The 20,111-nt window shown below is 52.0% G+C and overlaps 1 long non-coding RNA gene across 7 annotated transcripts; it reads right to left on the reverse strand.

Annotated features, from left to right (window-relative positions):
* Window positions 1-13,372: 13,372 nt before the first annotated feature.
* LOC149915699 (uncharacterized) lies at window positions 13,373-19,965 on the reverse strand. Of its 7 annotated transcripts, none has more exons than XR_016471659.1 (4): window positions 17,002-19,965; window positions 16,820-16,902; window positions 16,263-16,373; window positions 13,373-15,701 (listed from the first exon to the last, which is right to left on the reverse strand). It is a non-coding gene; the product is annotated as an uncharacterized LOC149915699 (long non-coding RNA). The 7 variants fall into 7 exon arrangements; XR_016471660.1 differs by having other exon boundaries at window positions 13,373-15,732; XR_016471657.1 differs by having other exon boundaries at window positions 13,373-16,087.
* Between the last annotated feature and the right edge of the window lie 146 nt (window positions 19,966-20,111).

A 20,111-nucleotide genomic window follows, 5' to 3' on the forward strand; every position in this document is an offset into this window, starting at 1 on the left:
TCACCTAATTCATAAAATACTGTCATCCTCACCTCCACCCTGCTTTTCATTCAATCCCAAGAGAGTAAAAAGTGTGTGCCACAATCAGCTCCCCACCTCAGGGCCTCTCTCAAGGCAGGGATGTTGTGGGATTGCTGTAGGGGCTGCAGCACATGATTCTTCCTGTGTGCAGCACAAATTGCCTCACACTGCCTGACTACCCTTTTCCTCTGCAGAGGGATTGCACCCTTGCTAGGGAGGTAGGTCACTGTCATATCTCTAAGCACGGAATAGCAAGGGTGGATGTTTGCTTTGTTACATGCTTGAAACTGAAAATAGGGCCTGAGCAGAGTCAGTCTGCAGGTTAAAAACCTCCAGCAGTAACACACACCAGCATTGCTCAGTCTTCTTCGGTGGGTCCTCCGCCAGTCTGCTTTCAGTGGCCTCTGCCAGCTCTGAGGCACAGCTCAGCCAGGCACAAGAGATTATCTGTGTTGGCACTCACTCCAGGGAAGTCATGAATGGCGTCTGCTCCTCCACTGACTTCTGACAAATGGGGGAATGCAAGAGCGTGAGACGTCCTTCAGGCATCAGAGTGCTCATAATACAACTATTTGTGTCAATTTCCCCTTTCTACAGGGAGACAGACATCTGGACAGTGCCCAGGGCCCACCCAGTGCCTCTGCATGAAAACCACTATGGCAGGACTAGATTTTCCTTCTAATGCTCAAATATGTTTTCTGGAAACCTCTGTCAACGGTTTACAGGCTGGTTCGGCCCGGCTCCGTGACCAGCGGGGCGGAGGGATTTCACAAAATCCACACCTCCGGAAAAAGGGAACAGGGGACCCCAAAATAATTTAAAACAGCGGCAGCGATCTGAGGAGAAACAAACTAATTTACTAAATATAGTATTGGAATGCAAGATAACACACTATAATACAATATAATTAAAATTGAAGCTAATAAATCAAATATAATGAGAGAGAGAATGTCCGAAAGGTGGGTAGGCATCACCACAGCTGAGGTGAGATGTGCAGTCCAGTTGAGCAGCAGGGAGACAGGAGGAGAGCCGACAACAAAGAGCAGGCGAAGAAGAGCACTCCTGGCAAGGTCACCTGATGCTATCTCGAGACTGTCTGTGACCGCAAAGTCCCCTGGGGAACGTAGTTCTTCTTCTCTTCCAGGCAGGTACCCAGAGCTTGAGCATTAACAGTTAAACTCCCAGTGCCCCACATGATGTTATGATGTGGAATACCAAAAACCAAAAATCACAAAACCATGACAACCTCCTACTTACCCACAACACCTCTGAAGAGGAATTTTTTTTCTTTGTGACACCACGACATTGTGAGGTGCAGACTTTGTCAGGTGTCTGGGAATATCTACAAGACATAGTAGAAATTGATCTAAAACTGGTTTCATATACTATGACCTGTCCTCCCAAGGCCAATTACCATCATTACAAAGCCAAAAGCAAGGAATCCCTGCAGCTGCATGCATGGCCTTACAAACACAGCGGCACTCTTTGCACAGTGGGAAAGCCTGCTGGTCTCACAAGTTGTGAGAGGAGCCTTTGAGGGAGGTGCCACTGATAGCATGGAGGTGATAGAGGAGAGGAGGAAGGAAAGGAGAGATTTGCTTTTTTTCATTCTGGTTCTTGCAAAGTGAGAAGAAAACTAGCAAGAGGTTAGGCAATATGGTGAGAGAAAAAGAGTCACCCTGCCCTGCACAGCAGGGAGAAATCAGAGATACAAAGAATAACAGAATGGCCAGGGTTGGAAGGGACTTCAAGGATCACGAATCTCCAACCTCCCTGCCTCCCATGCAGGGCCACCAACCTCCACATTTAATATCAGCCCAGGCTGCCCAGGGCCCCATTCAGCCTGGCCTTGAACACCTCCAGGGATGGACGGGGCATCCACAGCCTCTCTGGGCAGCTGTTCCAGCACCTCACCACTCTCATAGTAAAGAGCTTCCCCCTGACAGCCAACCTGAATCTTCCCTTCCTCAACAATCACCTCCCTGCCCCTGCTGGCCACCCCTCTGCTGATGGAGCCCAGGATCCTATTTGCTTTCCAAGCTGCAAGGGCACTCTGCTGGCTCATGCTAAGCTTTTCATCCATCAGAACCCTCAGGTCCTTCTCCCCAGGGCTGCTCTCAAGGACCGCTCCTTCCAGTCTGTATGGATGCCTGGGATTCCTCCAGCCCAAGTGCAAAACTCTGCACTTTGCTGTGTTGAAACTCTTTAGGTTCACCCAGGCCCACCTTTCTAGCCTGCTGAGGTCCCTTCGACTGGCATCCTTTCCTTCCACACCACACCACTCAGCTTGGTGTCATCAGCAAACTTGCTGAGGGAAGGGAACATGGATGGAGATGGGAAGCAGCTTCCTTGGACTGTGCAGGAGAGTACTGGGTTTGGAGCTCCTTCTGAAGGGGAGGTACTATACTCTGCTCTTGGACAAGTCCACACCTTGAGAAAGCTATGATACACAACTGATGGTCATGTCAAGAAAAGCAACAAGCGACAATGGCCAAAAGGTCAGTGAAACTAAGGTGAGTTGGGCATGGAGCCTTACTTCAGGCTCAGCTGGGCAATAACAAATGTCAGCACCACACCTCAGTTCTGCACTCTTTTAGCTGTGTGGAACAACTCATCCTGTGCAGCATGGACAAAACTATACATAAACTCCTGCTCAATGCTTGCAGAATCTCTGGATGGGCCATCTCACACCCTGCTACAGCAAGACTCTGCCTGTCACATAGCACAAGCTTGGGCCCTCTCATGGGTTTCAGGAGTTCTCAGATCTGGATCTGGGACCCACAGCACTCCTCACCTTTAACTTCAAGACCTGACAGCGATTGTCTTTAAATCCCACTGGATTTCTCCTGAGTCTGGTTCTTGAAGTAAGGAACGGATGAGCAGGCAACAAAGGAGAATGAAAACAGGCTGAAGAGCCAGGTCCAGAGCGTGGTGACCAATGGCACAAAATCTATTTGTATGTCAGTCAATGGCAGTGTATCACAGGGACAAATACTGGGTCCAGTCCTGTTGATCTCTGTTAATGATCTGGTGTAGGCAGAGCTCAGCAAGTATCCTGATGACACAAAACTGGGAGGTACTGGAAGGCTGCAACGGTGACTCCCTTGAGCCTTCTCCTTACTAAACAAGCCCAGCTCTCTCATCCTTTCTTCATAAGAGAGATTTTCAAACCCTCTGATAATCTTTGTGGCACTCCTCAGGACCCATTTCAATAGTTCTATGTCCCTTCTGTACTAGGAGCCCCAGACCTGGGTGCCATACTTCAGATGGAGCCTCACTAGGCCTTCTTGAATATTATTAGAGCCACTGACCACAACACTCTGGCTGCAACCATTCCACCAATTCCTTATGCACCAAACAGTTTACATTTCAAGTCCATATCTTCCCCAGTTCAGAAATACAAATGTGGTGTGAGTCCATATCAAAGACCTTGCACAAGTCAAGGTAGACGACATCAGTTGCTCTTCTTTTGTCCTCTGATTCTTTCAGTCTATCATAGAAGGCCACCAGACTGGTGAAGCACAATTTGTTCTTGCTGAAGCCATGCTGGCTATCTCATATCACTTCGTTATCTCGCACGTGCCTTAAGAGAGCTTCCAGGAGGATCTGTTAGATGATCTTCCCAGGCACTGATGTGAGACTCATCAGTTTGTAGTTTAATGGATCATCTTTTCTACCCTTCTTATAAATAGGAGTGATGTCTCCTTTTTTTCCTGTTGCAAAGAATTTCACCTGGCAGTCATGACATTTCAAATGAGAGTAGATTGGCAACCACATCATTCAGTTCCTTCAGGACACTGGGATGTGTGTCGTCAGGCCCCATGGCCTTGTACACATTCAGTCACATCAGGTGGTCTCAAACTTGTTGGAAAAGACTTTGAAGATCATCAAGTCCAACCACCACTTCATCACCACCATGATGCCAAACCATGTCCCTCAGTGCAACATCACATATTTCTTGGACAGTACCACCTCCCTTGACCTGTTCCAATACTTTGCCACTCTTTTTGAGAATAGATTTTTCATAATATCCAACCTGAAGCTCCCCTTGCACAACCTGAGGCCGTTCTATCATTAGTCACCCAGGAGAAGAGGGCAATATCTACCTCACTACAACCTCCTGTTAGGGTTGTAGAGAGCAACAAGGTCTCTTCTGAGCCACTTCTTGAGACTAAACAATCCCATCTCCCTCAACCACTCCTCATAAGACTTGTGCTCCAGACCCCTCACCAGCTTCATTACCCTTCTTTGAACAATCTCCAGGGCCTCTCCAGGTCCTTCTCGTAGTGAGGGTTCCAAAACTGAACTCAAGGTGCAGCTCCATCAGTGCCAAATACAGAGGGATGATCACCTCCCATGTCCTGCTGGCTGCACTATTTTAATACAAGCCAGCGTGCCATTGGCCTTCTTGGTCACCTGTATAATCAGTGAATATACTGGTGTTATAATTAAGACATATACAAGAGACTAAGAGTTTGACTAAGCAGGTTGTTACACCAAAAATAATAGATAGAGGGCTTACCCTTGTCCTGGGCTCCCTGGAAAACTCCAAAGGAGCCATCTCCAGAAAGAAATCCTTCCCCCCGGCAGTCAGCCCTTCAATGGCACTAGGAGAGGTGCAGCCAGGCTCCACCCCTTCCAGCAGCAAAGCTGAATTGCCTTCTTCTGTGCTCCCAGGGCTGAGCCATGGCTCGCCTCAGGTGGTCAATCAGAGGTTCAGGCCGTGATTCAGCAGTGCCCATACATACCCCCAGATCTTTTTCTGCCGCTCAGCTTTCTAGCTACTCTGCCCCAAGCCTGTAGCAATGCATAGGATTATTGTGACTAACATGAAGGACTGAGCACTTCGACTTGTTGAAGCTCATACAATTGGCCTTAGCCCAGTGATCCTGCCTATCTAGATCCCTCTGTAGGGCCTTCCTACCACCAGGAAGTTTGACGCTTCCTCTCTCATCTTGGTGTCATCTGCAAACTTACTGAGGGAGCACTCAATACCCTTGTCCAGGTCATCATTAATCATAAGAAATAGGGCCAGTCCCAATATGACGAACATCACTGGTGACCAATAGCCAAGTGGACTTAACTCCATTCACCATCACTCTCTGGGTCTGGTCATCCAGCCAGTTTTTAACTCGGTAAAGGGTCCAGCTGTCCAAGTCATGGGCTGCCATCTTCTTCAGGAGAATACTGTGGGAGACAGAGTCAAAAACTTTGCTAAAGTCTAAGTAGATTACATCCACAACCTTTTCCTCATCCAGTAGGTGAGTTGCCGGCCAGAAAAGGCAATGAGGTGAAGAAAGGCCGAGAAAGACCTGCTTTTTGTGAACCCATGCTGGCTAGACCTGATCCCCCGTTTGTCCCACGCATGCTTTGTGATCTCACTCAAGATGATCTGCTCCATGACCTTCCTCAGTACTGAGGTCAGGCTGACATGTTTGCAGTTTCCAAGACCCTCCATTCAACCCTTCTTGTAGATAAGTGTGACAGTCACACGTCTCTACTCATCTGGAGTCTCCCAGGTTAACCAGGACTGCTGATAGACGATGGAAACTGGCTTGGCAATCGCTTCCGCCAGCTCCCTCAGTACCCTTGGGTGAATCCCACCTGGTCCCATGGACTTACATTAATGCATCTTTTGTTAACATTTGCTATTGTGGCCTGATTAAGATCTAATTTGCTTTCTGCATATCTTAGCAATATCCTTCTGCTCTTCCTGAGCTGTCTGCCCCTCCTTCCAAAGGTGGTGAACCTTTTTTTTTCTTCCTGGAGTCTCGGGGAAAGCTCCCTCTTCTGCCAGACCAGTCTTATTTCCTAATGGCTCATCCTGCAGCACACAGAAATGGTCTGCTCCTGCACCTTTAAGAGATCCTTCTTGAGGAATGCCCATCTTTCCTGGATCCTTTCAGGACTGACTTCCAAAAGACTGTCCCAAGCAGTATCCTTAAAAGTCCACAGTCTGCCCTCCTGAAGTTGAAGGTAGCTGTCCCTCTTCCTAACTTCAACAAGAATAGAGAATTCTGTCATTTAGTGGTTGCTATGCCTAAGATGGCTTTCAGCAACCATAACTCCCACCTCTGTTTACAACCAGCAGGTTTAGCAAGGCACCTTACCAGATATGACAGGAAGCTATCTCCTGCATATTCCAGGAGCCTCCTAGACTTTTTCCTCGCTGTTATATTCCATTTCTAGCTGGCAAGTTGAAGTCCCCTTTCAGAACAAGGGCTAGCAACTGTGTGACTTCTGCCAGCTGCTTATAGAATTCTTTGTCTGTTTATCCTGCTGGGATATCTGTGTATTACAGACTCCCACCAAGGTTTCAGTCTTGGCCTTCCCTCGATCCATACCCATAAGGACTTGACTGTATCACTCCCAGTACTGAGCTCAACAACACCAAAACACTCCCTAACACGGAGCTTCTGCACCCCCCCGCTCCTCCCTTGTCTATTCCTCCTGAGGAGCTTTTGACCCTCCATTGCAGCACTCCAGTCATGGGAGCGATCCCACCACGTTCCAGTGACAGTGCTCACGTCACGGTTTTCCTGCTGCACAGAGGCTCCAGTTCCTCCTGTTTGTTGCCAGGTTGCACACACCGGTTTATGTGCACTTCAGCTGGGCAAATGTCCTACTTGTCCCTGTAAAGAAGTATTTCTGGGAGAAAATGCCATATGTATTGGACAAAATTGGTATTTCTGCTAGAAAATGTCAGATTTAGAATTGTCAGGAGCTTTTTCTGGGATAAAATGTCATATTGAGGAGTGAAAAGCGGGATTTCGGGCAGAAAATGTCAAAGCCCCGTCCCTGGAAGCATTCAAGGCCAGGCTAGAGGGAGCTCTGGGCAGGCTGACTCAGCGGGTGGTATCCCTGCCCACGGCAGCGGGGTTGGAGGTAAAAGCTCTTTGACGTCCCTTCCTACCCCAGCCGTTCCATGATTCCGTGTTTCTATGATGTAAGCACCGGCCCCAGCAGCCCTGGTGCAGCGCATCAGGAGAGGGGTGGGGAGCCTCCACCCGAGGTTCCACCCGGCTTCACGGGGCCGTGAGGTCACAATGCGCAGAGCTGTGATGTCACAAGGCCCAGCTGTGATGCTGTCCCATGACACAGGCATAGCTCCGTGCCTGCCCCACCTGCATCACTTGCTGTGGCTGCAGCGGTGGTGGTGGCAGCATGGCACGAGTGTGGGGGGCCACGGCCCCTGCCCGCCTTGTCGTGCTCCTCCTACTGATGGCCCTGCGTTCCTGCGAGGTTTGTGCTGCTCCGCTTCGAGCACAGGCAGCAGGTGAGTGGGCAGAGACGGGGCCAAAACTGAAGTTGGGCCGTCGCCACGGCCCTACACCACCCCTCCCTGGGGCTACCTTCCATGGTGGACGTTAGGCAAAGGGTGACGGGCAGCACCGCAGGAGCCAAGCAAGAGCCCGTGGCAGCGTTGTTCCCCAGGGCTGGCTCCAGCCGTGCCGGGCCACGGCTCTGCCGCTTGCTGGCTGGAGCACAGCCTTCATCCTGGGTGATGTCCTGGGGGAGGGCTCTGAAGATGTGTGCTGGGAAAAGCCTGAGCATTTCTGCTCCAGCCTCGTGGTGCTCCCCATAGACGAATCCCAGTTCCCAACACAGAGCCCCGAGCCACAGCCCAGAGGAAGACACAGGTGTGTTTTCCTCCGGTGCTTCGGCATGACCTTCCTTTGTGTACACCAGAGGCATCCCAGTAAGCAAGTCCCGAGGGGCTGCTGCTTCTTCCATGCGGTCCGTAAGGGTTGTTGCACGTGGCATGGAGAGCGCATTAGGCAAGCTGCCAGGTGGCAGCCAAGAGGTCCTCCCGGCCGCTCTGCAACCGTGAAATCCAGACAACTGGAAGAAAAGGAGGTTATTAGGAGTAGTCAGCACGGGTTCACCAGGGGGAGGTCGTGCTTGACCAACCTGGTAGCCTTCTGTGATGTTGTCACTGGCTGGGTGGATGGAGGGAGAGCAGTGGATGTAGTCTACCTTGATTTCAGCAAGGCATTTGACACTGTCTCCCACGACATCCTTATAACGAAGCTGAGGAAGTGTGGATAGATGAGTGGACAGTGAGGTGGGTTGAGAACTGGCTGACTGGCAGAGCACAGAGGGTTGTCGTTGGCAGTGCAGAGTCTGGTTGGAGACCTGTAACCAGCGGTGTTCCCCAGGGGTCGGTGCTGGGTCCAGTCTTGTTCAACATCTTCATCGACCTTGATGAGGGGATAGTGGCCACCCTCAGCAAGTTTGCTGATGATACGAAGTTGGGAGGATTGGCTGACACACCCGAAGGCTGTGCTGCCATTCAGCGAGACCTGGACAGGCTGGAGAGCTGGGCAGTAAGAAACCAGATGAGGTTTAACATAAGCAAGTGTAGAGTCTTGCACCTAGGGAGGAATAATTGCATGCACCGGTACAGGTTGGGGGATGAGCTGCTGGAGAGGAGCTCTGCGGAGAGGGACCTGGGTGTCCTGGTGGACGACAGGTTGGCCATGAGCCAGCAGTGTGCACTTGTGGCCAAAATGGCCAATGGCATTCTGGGGTGCATTAAAAAGAGCATGGCCAGCAGGTCGAGGGAGGTGATCCTCCCCCTCTACTCTGCCCTGGTAAGGCCTCATCTGGAGTACTGTGTCCAGTTCTGGGCTCCTCAGTACAAAAAAGACAGGGATCTCTTGGAAAGAGTCCAGTGGAGAGCCACAAAGATGGTGAAGGGCCTGGAGCATCTCCCCTACAAAGAAAGGCTAAGTGATCTGGGTCTGTTTAGCCTTGAGAAGACTGAGAGGGGACCTGATCCAGGTCTATAAATATCTAAGGTGTGGGGGGCAAAGTGGCGAGGCCAGACTCTTTTCAGCAGTGTGCGGAGACAGGACAAGGGGAAATGGCCAGAAGCTGGAGCATAGGAAGTTCCGCACCAATGTGCGCAAGAACTTCTTTACGGTGAGGGTGACGAAGCACTGGAACAGGCTGCCCAGGGAGGTTGTGGAGTCTCCTTCTCTGGAGATATTCAAGACCCGCCTGGACGCCTACTTGTGCGACCTGGTGTAGGGATCCTGCTTTGGCAGGGGGGTTGGACTCGATGATCTCTGGAGGTCCCTTCCAACCCCTACGATTCTGTGATTCTGTGATTCTGTGAAATCGTGACCTGAGTCTTTCTCCCGCCCCACTACCTGACCCAGCTCCAGTTTCTAAGGGAGAAGACTACAACATCCCCAGCAATGGGAACTTCTCTAATCACTTCTTCTTGATTCTAGATGCTGACGTTGGTAGTGAATCGACCGATTCTGCTGGTGGCCTGAATCCAGGTTTTGTGCCTTGGGATCAACCCAGAGGTAGGTTCTGAGTGCCTGTTTTCGTGAAGGCAGAAAAATCTGCACCCCACTAGCATACAATTTTATTTCAGGTCCTCTCAAGGTCTTCCTAACCTGCTTGTAGCTTGGAGGTCTTGCACAGATCAGTCATGAGTATTTTCTTACTGGGAGAGCTGCCACATTTCAGTGGGAAGGTTACCCCTGCCTCTCTTCAGCTGAGAGAAGCCAGACCTTCTTATCTGGGCCATGTTGTTTCCTGACCCGCCACCCCACCCTGCAGCTCACTGAGGAAAAAGAAGGGCCCGACATGCAGAGGAAGCTCTGCTCTGCTCACTTGTGTCTGATCTCACTTGTCCCTGCAGGCCCTCAAGATCTAATGGCAGAGTGGAATCTGGTCCCTGAGCCTGGGGTGGAGTCCAGAGGTAAGTCCCCTGTCTTCATTTCCTTGATATCTGTTCATACTTGGTGGAGATAGCTCAGCAAGTTTTCAGCTCTTCACCGGTCAGCATGAAAATGCTGGGTGAAATGCATGGTGTCCACTGATTCTTGGGTGCTGCGTGCTCCCGGTGCTGCCTTTGTCTCTCTGACTCAGAGGTCTCCCCGTAAGAAAGCCTCAAGGGGGGCTGAATATTGTTCCGTGAGGCCTCTGAGGGCTCTTGCCCATGGCCTGGAGAAAGCATTTTGAAAGCTGCTGAATGCCAGCCAGCAGGTCACCTGGCCCCTCTGCAACTTGGGACCTTTTGTCCTGCATCTGGCTCGCGTGTCACTACCTTGTAGTGCCCCTTGTAGTCACTGTAGGTTACTAAGGAAGAGAGAGGTGGCCACGTGCAATGGGAACGTTTCTCATCTGCCCTTGATGACAGCTGTGTCCGTAGGCAGTGTCTTGTCGAAGCCTCGGCTCAATCTGTTCCAAGAGACTCAGGGCAATCCCACAGTTCAGTCACTGGAAGGAAATAGGTCTTCCCCTTTCCATCCCCATCCCTTTCCCTGTGCAGTTCCACACATGGTTATCTTTTAATAGCACGGCGCCACTGCAGGCACCCAGCAATTGTTTTCAAGGTGCTCCTGCCTTGAAGAGAGAGAAGAGGGTTGTAAAGTAGTCCCCTGTCACTCCCATCTGAAGAAGTATGTGGACAGGTTTGACAACAACTGCTGTGTCCTGTGTGTCTTTACAGATGTGAACGGTGGTGGAGAATGGGATCCAGCTTCCCAGCTGGGTTCCAGGGCAGACGGTCTGGCGGATCGCATGGGTATGTCATGGCTTTTTACTTCCTTTGAGAGCTGCCAGCTCAAAGCTCTAATGTCAGCCAGGCACGTCTGAAGGCATGAGAATCCAGACGTGCCTTTGCGTGCCCTGCCATTGCGTGATTCCCCGATACCACCTGCCCCTCAGTGATGCCGTTATGCAGTTGTAATATGTAGATTGCAGTGTATGATGGAAAGTTCTCGTGGTTCTTTGGTTGCAGACGTGCCTCCACAGAGGGCACTGCCAGATCCTCGACTGGCATCCCGCTGGTATCCCAGAGGTGGGTAGTCTGCCTTCATTGACTTCACCAGAAAGAGCACTCACATCAGAAATCGGTTTGCCTGAAATTTATCTTGAAACTTTCCGTGAAGGTCCTGAGAGATGGAATGAGGAACTGAAGACAGGAAAATATTCCCCTGTCCTGAAGGAAATGAAGGAGGATTTGGAGAAGGCAGTCCCTGGTGCGTATATTTCCATCTGTTCACCAAAAGACTTGGGAAGCTGAGGTTCTATGTATATTCGTGGGCAAACTGTAGCATGCACAGCAGGAAGGGATGGATCAGAGCCTTGCTGTGGTGCTGCTCCTGCGTCTGAACCGGCTGCAGTTTTTTCCCATTCCCTCTGAAAGAAGGCATTTAGCATCATCTTGCAGCTTGTCAAAAGCGCACAGCGTGCACTGTGAACAACAAGCTCACCTGCAACGTGCCAGTCTCCCAGCAGGCCAGGTTTTGCTGTCCATGCAACAGAACTGGAAAGCGTGTAGCATTTTTTTTTTTTCAATGAATGACACTTTCAGACTGGTGACGAGGTGCACCGCAAAAAGCCCAGACTTTGTTTCAAAATTTTCTTGCTGTATCTTCAGAAGTAGTGCCTCCTGAAGATACCATCTTCCTGATGAGGAGCAGTTACTTACAATGCCATGCTCCTGCCTTCTTTCGGAAGAGGCAGATGGAGAGCCTGTGCAGATGAGGAAGGCAGCAGTCTCGCGCTGCCCATCTCTCGGAAAGAAACAGAGGACACGCAAGCAACTGGTCACGCAGTTAAAGGTCACTCACAGAACTCTGTGGCTGTGGCTGCATGTTGTACAACTCCCACTGCACCCAGTTCCCAGGGACTTGTCCCATGAGGCACAAGGCATAACAGAAGCCTAGAGTGGGATCCCTCCTGTGAACCGAGGCCCGGGGGGATTCACTGGCCCACACAGATGGGGCACTGGCATTGAGGGATCCTTCTGTTCCTTCTCATGGATAGGTCGCCGAAAGGGAGGAGCATTCTGGTTTTAGTTTTCTTTCCAAATGAATTGTGACTTCATAGCGGCTTTGCATAAGGGAAGGGAGGTTATGGGTCAGGCTGAGTGATGTACGTGAAGTGCCATGCCTTGCAAAGCTGTCTTTGCCGGCCACTTCAGCCCTGAGCTGCTCCCAGTGCCTTCTGCAGAGCTGGCAGCCATGGTGCAGTTGAGTTTAGAGCTGGCGTGAGCTCCAGGGGGACCCAGTTCCTCTGGGTAGCTCCACACAGTGTTAGATTTGTACAATTGTGGTTCCCCACGTGGGCACCCAGGATCTGTTTCCAGGCTGCTCCTGTGTGGAAGGGAGAGAACAGCGTCATGAAGGCATCTCCTGTTTTAGCTGCATGCTCTGTCATTCTGACGGGCAGAACGTCTAAGTAGAGTCGCTCTGTCCTGTGCTTGCTTGCAGGTGTGACTGGAAGTGAAGGTCATCCAGCTTCCCCTCCGAGTCCCAGGACCGAAACTCTGGCAGATCACACGGGTATGCCATGGCTTTTTAGTTCCTTTGAGAGCTGCCAGCCCACAGGCCAAATGTCAGCCAGGTCTCTCAGCAGGTGTGAGAGCGGAGTCCTGCGCGTGTCTGCCCTTCCCTTGCACCATCCCCTGGTATGCTGCACTGTGCTCCACAGTGATGCCGTTGCGTAGGGAAACTTTTCATGGGTCCTGGGCTGCAGAAGTGCCCCCAGGGAGGGCCTTGCCGTGTCCTCGGCACAGGAGATGTAACTTCATGCGTTCTGTTCAGGTCCAAAAAGAGGAAAGGATACATCTAGAAGAGGGCATTACACCTGGTGGTCATCCCGTGTCCTAAGGAAACCCGTGATGAAAATAGGGAAGGCTGAGCGTGGTGGGACTAAAGGGACTGACCAGGAGACTGTGCAGAAGGAGCTGCTGCAGAAGGGCAGCAGTGACACGCAGCCAGTCTCTGACCAAAAACCTCAGGCAGAAGAAGCAGCTGGTTTGCCAGGTAATTTCAGTCCCGTGGTCATCCGGTGTCACCAACCGGAATCACTGTGTGCCACCAGGCTCTTCCTGCCTGCCCTTGCACACCAGGCCAGCAGCCAAACCTGAGCGTGTTACTGCAGAGCACATGCTACAAAGGAGCCCGAGGGCGATGAGCCCTGCGTGGAAGGAGCCTGCAGGAGTGTTTCTCCACTGGGCTGGGTCCAGCTGTGCCTTGTGCTGGCTGGAGGCCAACCTTCAGCCTGGGGGATGTCCTGGGGGAGAGCTCAGGACATGCGTCCTGGGGAAAGTGTGAGGGTTTCTGCTCTGCAGCGCTCCCCACGGACAAAGCCCAGCCCCCAGGGCAGAGCCCCGGCCCTCAGCCCAGAGGAATGGATGGGCAGTGCCGGTGCAGCCTCTCCCTACCCAACGGGAAGTGGAAGCAACCCTTCTTGTCCTCTGGTGCTTATACACCAGAGACAGAGGTACCCGCTGATGAAAAAGGAAATCTCTCGGTTCCATGGAGCGCACTGGGAGATCATCTGCATTGCAGATGACAGTAACCTGCGGCACTGTCTGGGTTCTTCCAGGGGTGGATGCTGGGAAAATCACGAAGGCTGCTGTTGGCAAGGAGCTGCAAAAATACCACATCCCAGTGATTGCTTTGGTCCCAGCCATGCTGCTGTCCGTGCTGACGCTGGCCTGTATTCCTATGCTGTGGATGTGGAAAAAATATCGGTGAGTTGACTTTTCCCCGAGACACTGCATCGCTGCATTTGGCTACAAAGTGTTTGTGGTGACAGGATCCTGATGGCCAAATCAGCTGCTGGCAGTACACTGCCAGGATTTATGTTGCAAGGCCTTTCAAGCATCCCCTCACTTCCTATCGGTGAGCAGTGCTTTCTGAAACTCATTCCCACAGGGCACGCAAGAGAGAACGGGCAGCTGCAGGACATCCTGACACTGACTGGGAGAGCGATCAGAGCGGAGGCAAAGGCGGAGCGGAGCTGGGGGAGGCTGGAAAGGAGGATGCACTCGACCTAAGAAATTACTCCTCCACCCCATTCTCCTGGGCTTTTGAAGCAGAATTTGCCCTCCTGTGCAGCAGAATCAGAACAGACCCCTCCCTTCAGCCCACATGTTCCAACAGCTCTCCCACGGACAACATCTCGGAATTTCGTTGATACCAACAGGCCTTAGGATTCTCCTGAGCCATCCAGTGCCCCTGTTACCGGTGCTGAGGGCTCAGGTTCATTGAAAATTCCAACTCTGACACCAATAAAAACATCCTATTCCAAAGCTGCTGCTGTGACCATTGCCATTGGGTTCTAGCATAGGGCTGGGGCCAGCACTTGGTGCAAGGGAAGCAGTCAGAGAGCCGCACGCCAGGGAGGGCCTCCTTGGGCCCAGCCTCAGCTTGCTTGTCTAACTGGACGGTCACCCAAGCTCCCAGCAGAGCAGGGAATGCTGGGGAGGCTTGGTACGTGAAGAGGCGTCCTTGAGCTCCTCTTCAGAGCTATGCCCTGAATGAGGGCACACAGGGAGGCAGGGAAGGAGGCCTCCAGCACTTGGAAGGAAGGGCCTTCCAGCACTGAGCACATCCAGGAGAACCAACATGGCAGCAGAGGCTGGCGGTACAATGAAGCTGTACCGTGAGGCTGCAGCAAATGCAACGGTACCGAGAAACTGCACAGGGTAATTGTTGATGCCTTCCGGAGAGCAGGCGACAGCAGTGCTGTCCAGCTGGACAGTGAGGGCAGTGAGTGCAGCTGGAGTGCTGAGAGACTGCCTGAGAGAGCGCACTTTGGGGTCGGCTCCCCACAGCTGAGCAGACGCAGGGTTGCAGCCTGCGGCACCTGCAGCAGCCGCCTCCTGTGCCTTCCCTGTGCTCACAGGAAGGCCGGAGCCGGGAAGGATTCTGCAGCTGGGGCAGGACAACGCCGGAGAGCAGGCGACAGCCTGCCCCGAGGCAGTCGCTATGGAGTCTCACCTTACACACTGGCTCACTGTTGGCATTTGCTCTTATCTCTCAGCACTGCCAGGGTCTTTGACGAGGCTCCTTTCCACGTCTTATGGATGTAGTACTTATAGGTAGATAGATATTTGGGTTTTTAGGGGTTCTTTTTGTGCCTCCCCTTTGACAGATACCAGAGTTACAGCTCCCTCAACTTCTCCGCAGAGGGATACTGCATTATGTTCCTAGCCCCATCTTCTCATCTCATGTCTGGAATCTCTACAGGTTCTGCCCCTTTTCCAGAACAAGGAGATTCCGTGGCTCACGTGGAAGCTGCTCTGTTGCCCAGGGCGCAGCCTGGCCAGCTGAATGGGGCTGTTCTGCTCCCAGCGCAGACCTCAGCCCTTCTTGGAAACCCTCGTGATGTGTCTGCTGGACAAACTCCCATGTGTGTCGTTCCATGTGGTCTGGAGCTCCCTTCTGCCTGCTGTCCAGGTGCTCGTGTGCGGATGGCTCATGGTGAGCTGCGATGCCTGTAACAAGTCAGGAACAGGAAGAACAGCAGGAATCGTGACAGTTTGTATTCTATTAATGACACCGTTGACCAACGTAGCAAGTACCACTGCAGCCATCCAAGGAAAATACAAAGGCGACTATGAAACAAGAGCAACACATCACAAAGATTCCTCGTTGTAGCAGTCCTGAACATCTTTCTGCCCACTGCCCCTTGGAATGCCCCCCAGCATCATGGTGCTGAGTTGGACTCTGTCTTCTTCAAAACCAGTGCAAGGCTGTCACTTATTCCATCCAAAAGTATTCCCTCTTCCAGGCTGAGCAAGTCCATACTTACTGGCATCTCCACACGGGGAAAGTGCTCCAGCACTGACGGCCTTGGCGGCCCTCCCATGAACTGGCATCCCTTAGTCAAAGTCTCACACAGGCTGCAGGAAGCCCATCCTTGGGAAAGATGATGGATGCCATCTAAGAACTGCTGAGCAGAAGGGAACAATTGCTACCGCTGCCTGTGCCCCTGCTCCTGCAGCCCAAGGTGTAGTTGGCTTTTGTTGCTCATTGTGGCTCAATAATGGCTCATGTTTTGCTTTATGAGGGCTCACACTGGCATTATTCGTTGCATTTTCTGAAAAGCTGCCAGTGACCAAGGCAGGCCTTAGCTCATGCAGGGCACTAGTCACTGCACAGGACTTCATATGTATCCTCTTTAGATATCATGGAGCAGCTTCTATCTCACCCCACAGACGTATGTTGGTGAGGATGGCAGCTCTGCTTGCACTGTAGAATCTGCTCCCCTCAGTTTGGTATCATCATCAGAATGAATATCTTGTCTGTGAAAAGCCCTCAGACAAATCCTTTAATCACTAAAATTGTGTGAAAAGGGGCAGGTCACAGGACAGACCTCTGCAGTACCATACTTGTTAGAGGTTCCTGACAGAGAATCACCCATTGCCCACATCTCTCTGAGCCCAACCATCCAACCCTGATTTTTACAGTCCTACTTACCCACCCATTCATAGGGCAATGCTTGAACTTGGGCACAAGACTTCTGCAGGCAGTGCTGTTGAAACCCTTGCTGCAATCCAGGTCAGCAGCAGTGCAAATCCAGTCGCAGGGCTGTCAGACACCCAAAGTGAAATACAAGAGAAGGGGAAAACAAAACAACTAGTGATGCAAAGGCAATTACTCACCATCTACCACAAGAAGACAGAAGCCTACCCAGTCCACGAGTGAAAAATGGCTGGGTCCCAAGCCCTGCTCCCTGTTTTCCTGCTTGGCATGATGCTCCCTGGCCTGCAACAACTCTTCAGTCAGTTCTGGTCATCTGCCTGGTTATGTTCCCTCTCAGCTTCAAGCACATCCCTTATCTATTCACCAGGATGGGTGAGTGAGAAACAGAGAAGTTCTGACATTCTGCAAGCATGGCTCAGCAACAGCCACAGCATTGGTGTGCTATCAACATTGTTTTGGTCACAAATCTAAAACCTAGCATCGTCTGAGTTGCAACAGACAACTCCATCCCAGCCAGACCCACACCCAAATGTGCATCCCTATGACTTCACCTGGCTCTCTTAGCACTCTTGGGTGTGGGACTTCCAGTTTCAGGGACCATCCAGCACTGAGGAACTCAGGGCTTTATCTCCACCTGTATAATCAATGAATACACAGGTGTTATAATTAAGAAATATACAAGAGAGTTTAGCTAAGCAGGCTACTACAGCAAAAAGAATAGATACAAGCTTACCTTTTTCCTGGGCTCACTGGAAAACTCCAAAAGGAGCCATCTCCAGAAGAGATCCTTCCCCCCCCGGCAGTCAGCCCTTCAATGGCACTAGGAGAGGTGCAGCCAGGCTCCATCCCTTCCAGCAGCACAGCTGAATTGCTTTCATCTGTGCTCCCAGGGCTGAGCCATGGCTCGCCGCAGGTGGTCAATCAGAGGTTCAGGCCGTGATTCAGCAGTGACCATACACCACCCAATGCTGATTGTTCTCTATGGCTCTGCCTCAAGGCAGCAGGGCCTGGGAGACTCTGCTGGTAAAGTCCAAGGCAGAAGAGGACAGATTACATCCCACCCATCCGCAGAGTCTCATTGGAACTGACCACATGTCGCTTTCCTTTTTTCCTTGTCTGCAACTTTGCTTATGCAGCTGTGACACCGCAGTGACCTGCGATTCCTTCCTGCACAGGCTCACCATGCAGTGACAGTCACTCGCTGTGGCTGAGCCCAGCAGCAGCTGAACACCACACAGCCCTTCGCTCTCTGTCTCCTTCTCAGTGGGATGGGGGAGGGAACTGTAGCAGAGGTAGAGCTTGTGGACTGAGAAAAAACTATTTACTGAGATGGGAAGATAACAGTAATGGCAATAACCACGTGTGCCTACACAAACAAGCGATGCACAAGCAGCTGCTCGCCACGCGCCGACCGACATGCAGCCAGACCCTGAGCTGTGGCCGGCCCCTGGCCAACACCTCTCCATTTTACAGTTTCTCGTGTGACCTCATATGCGATGGAAGACCTCTTTGGTCACTTGAGGATAGCTGTCCCGGCTCTGCCCCTCCCAGCTCCTTGTGCCCCCCAGCCCCTTGCTGACAGGACAGGGCAAGGAGCTGAGAAGCTGAAATCTCCTTGGCTCTCCGCAGCACTGCTCAGCAAAAACTAAAACATGAGAGTGTTATCAACAGTCTCCTTCTCCTAAAGCCAAAGCACAGCATCACACCAGACCCTGTGAAGGAAATCAACTTTGTCCCAGCTGAAAGCAGGACATGGAGCAAGGGAGGGCTTTCCCGAGTTCCCGTAGGAGCTGCAGCAGATTTGTGTGCTCAGTTTGGCTGGGCAGGTAATACCAAAAGGATTAGTCCCAAAAAAGTAACCACAGTGGGTTATAAGGGTGCAAAAAAAAAAAAAAAAAAAACACTGGATACATTTCTGCAATGAATAATTCAAGCCCAAAGCAGACAAATCTAATCAATTATGAATTTTCTTCATCTTCTGCTGGCATCGACATTGCAGCACAATCAGTCTTTCAGTTAGGTTCTAACTTGCTTTCTTGAATTCCCTGTTCCCTTATGGCCCTGTTGCTCTCTGCTTTTTTATGCTTTACTAAAAAAAATACATTAAAAAAGGGTTGCTTACTTAAATGCGTTAAATTTATTATATATTTTATATGTGTTCCAAGGCAATTCCTGTTTGCTCAGTGTGGCCCAGGCCAGCCAAGAGGTTGGACAGCCATGATCTAGATCCTTCTGCAAGGCCTCTCAGCCTTCCAGGGAGCCTACAGCAGTTAGGTACCATTAGGAAACTTGCAGAGGACATGCTCCCGCCTGCATCCAAGTCACTGATTAAAGAGTTCATCAGAACCGGCCGAGAACACCGCACCGGGCGGACGCAGTGCATGCACTGCGACTCTCTGAGCTCTGCCACCCAGCCACGACTTATCTAGCTCACAGCTGGACAGCCTGTCCAGAAGGACACCGCGAGCGACAGCATCCAAGGCATCACTGAAATCCAGCAAGATTCCATCCACTGCCTTCCCTTAATGCGCTAAGAGGGAGGCCTTACCACAGAGCACAACGTGGTGAGCAGAACTTTGGCTGGCTGCACACACGCGCTCTCACTGCTGTTCAGGCCTCTGGGCTGATAACTCAGGCAGAGCTTTGACACACACAGGCATTTTTACCGGTATGTTGTCCTACGTGATGATGAGCCTAAAACTTCCCTCCAGGCCTGCCAGCAGTTTTGTACCACCATGTCTGTTGGGTCTTCAGCAAGTGTGCTTGCCACAAGCCTTTGTGGATTCAAGCAGAAGGTAAACCATAGGATCATAGAATGGCCTGGGCTGAAAAGGACCATAATGATCATCCAGTTTCAATCCCCTGCTATTGAGTGCTGTTGGAGAGGGTCCAGAGGAGCCACAAAGATGATCAGAAGGCTGGAGAACCTGCCCTACAGAGACATACTGACAGAGCTGGGCTTGTTCAGCTTGGAGAAAAGAAGGCTGTGGGGTGACCTCACTGCAGCCTTCCAGGACCTAAAGGTCCTAAAGGGAGCTTACAAACAGGAGGGGAATCAACTTTTTGAAAAAGTGGATACCAGCAGCACAAGGGAAATGGTTTGAAGTTGAGGGAGGGAACACTGAGGTTGGATGTCAGGGGGAAGCTCTTTGCTATGAGTGGTGAGGTGCTGGAACAGCTGCCCAGAGAGGCTGTGGATGCCCCGTCCATCCCTGGAGGTGTTCAAGGCCAGGTTGGATGGAGCCCTGGGCAGCCCGGGCTGGAATTAAATGGGAGGTTGGTGGCCCTGCACGCTGCAGCAGGGGGACTGGAGATTCGTGATCCTTGAGGTCCCATCCAATCCTGGCCATTCTGTGATTTCTTCGTAGGAGAGGTGCTCCAGCCCTCTGATAATCTTAGCGTCCCTCCACTCGGACCCGTGCTAGCGTTCTGCATTCTTCCTTTGCTGCACTCCCCGCAGCTCCGGGATGGTGCAGTGATCGCACAGCTCTGCCGAGCACAGCCGTTGGGTTCCCCGCCCGCTGCCTCCGCTTCTCCACCATTTTACCCCGCTTTCCATTTCTTCCCATCGCTTTCCTCATTTCCCTTCGTTCTCCCCCTTTCCCTCACGGCCGCGGGGGGCTCCGGAAGCGCGGTGCCGCCCTGCCGCGCCGCGGGGTCCGGGGCAGCGCCCGGCAACACCGCGACGGCCCCGGGCGGAACGCGGCCGCGCTGCGCCGGCCTCCGCCTGCCGGCACCTCCACTGACGCGCCCCGTACGCGGTGGGACCGCGAGGTTCCGCGCGGTGCGGCTCCGCCCGGTCCGGAGTTCCGGCGCCGGGCGGCGGAACGGCGCCCACGAGGG

Source organism: Phasianus colchicus, chromosome 16, assembly GCF_987193195.1.
Source record: "Phasianus colchicus chromosome 16, bPhaCol1.hap1.1, whole genome shotgun sequence".
Lineage (NCBI taxonomy): Eukaryota > Metazoa > Chordata > Aves > Galliformes > Phasianidae > Phasianus > Phasianus colchicus.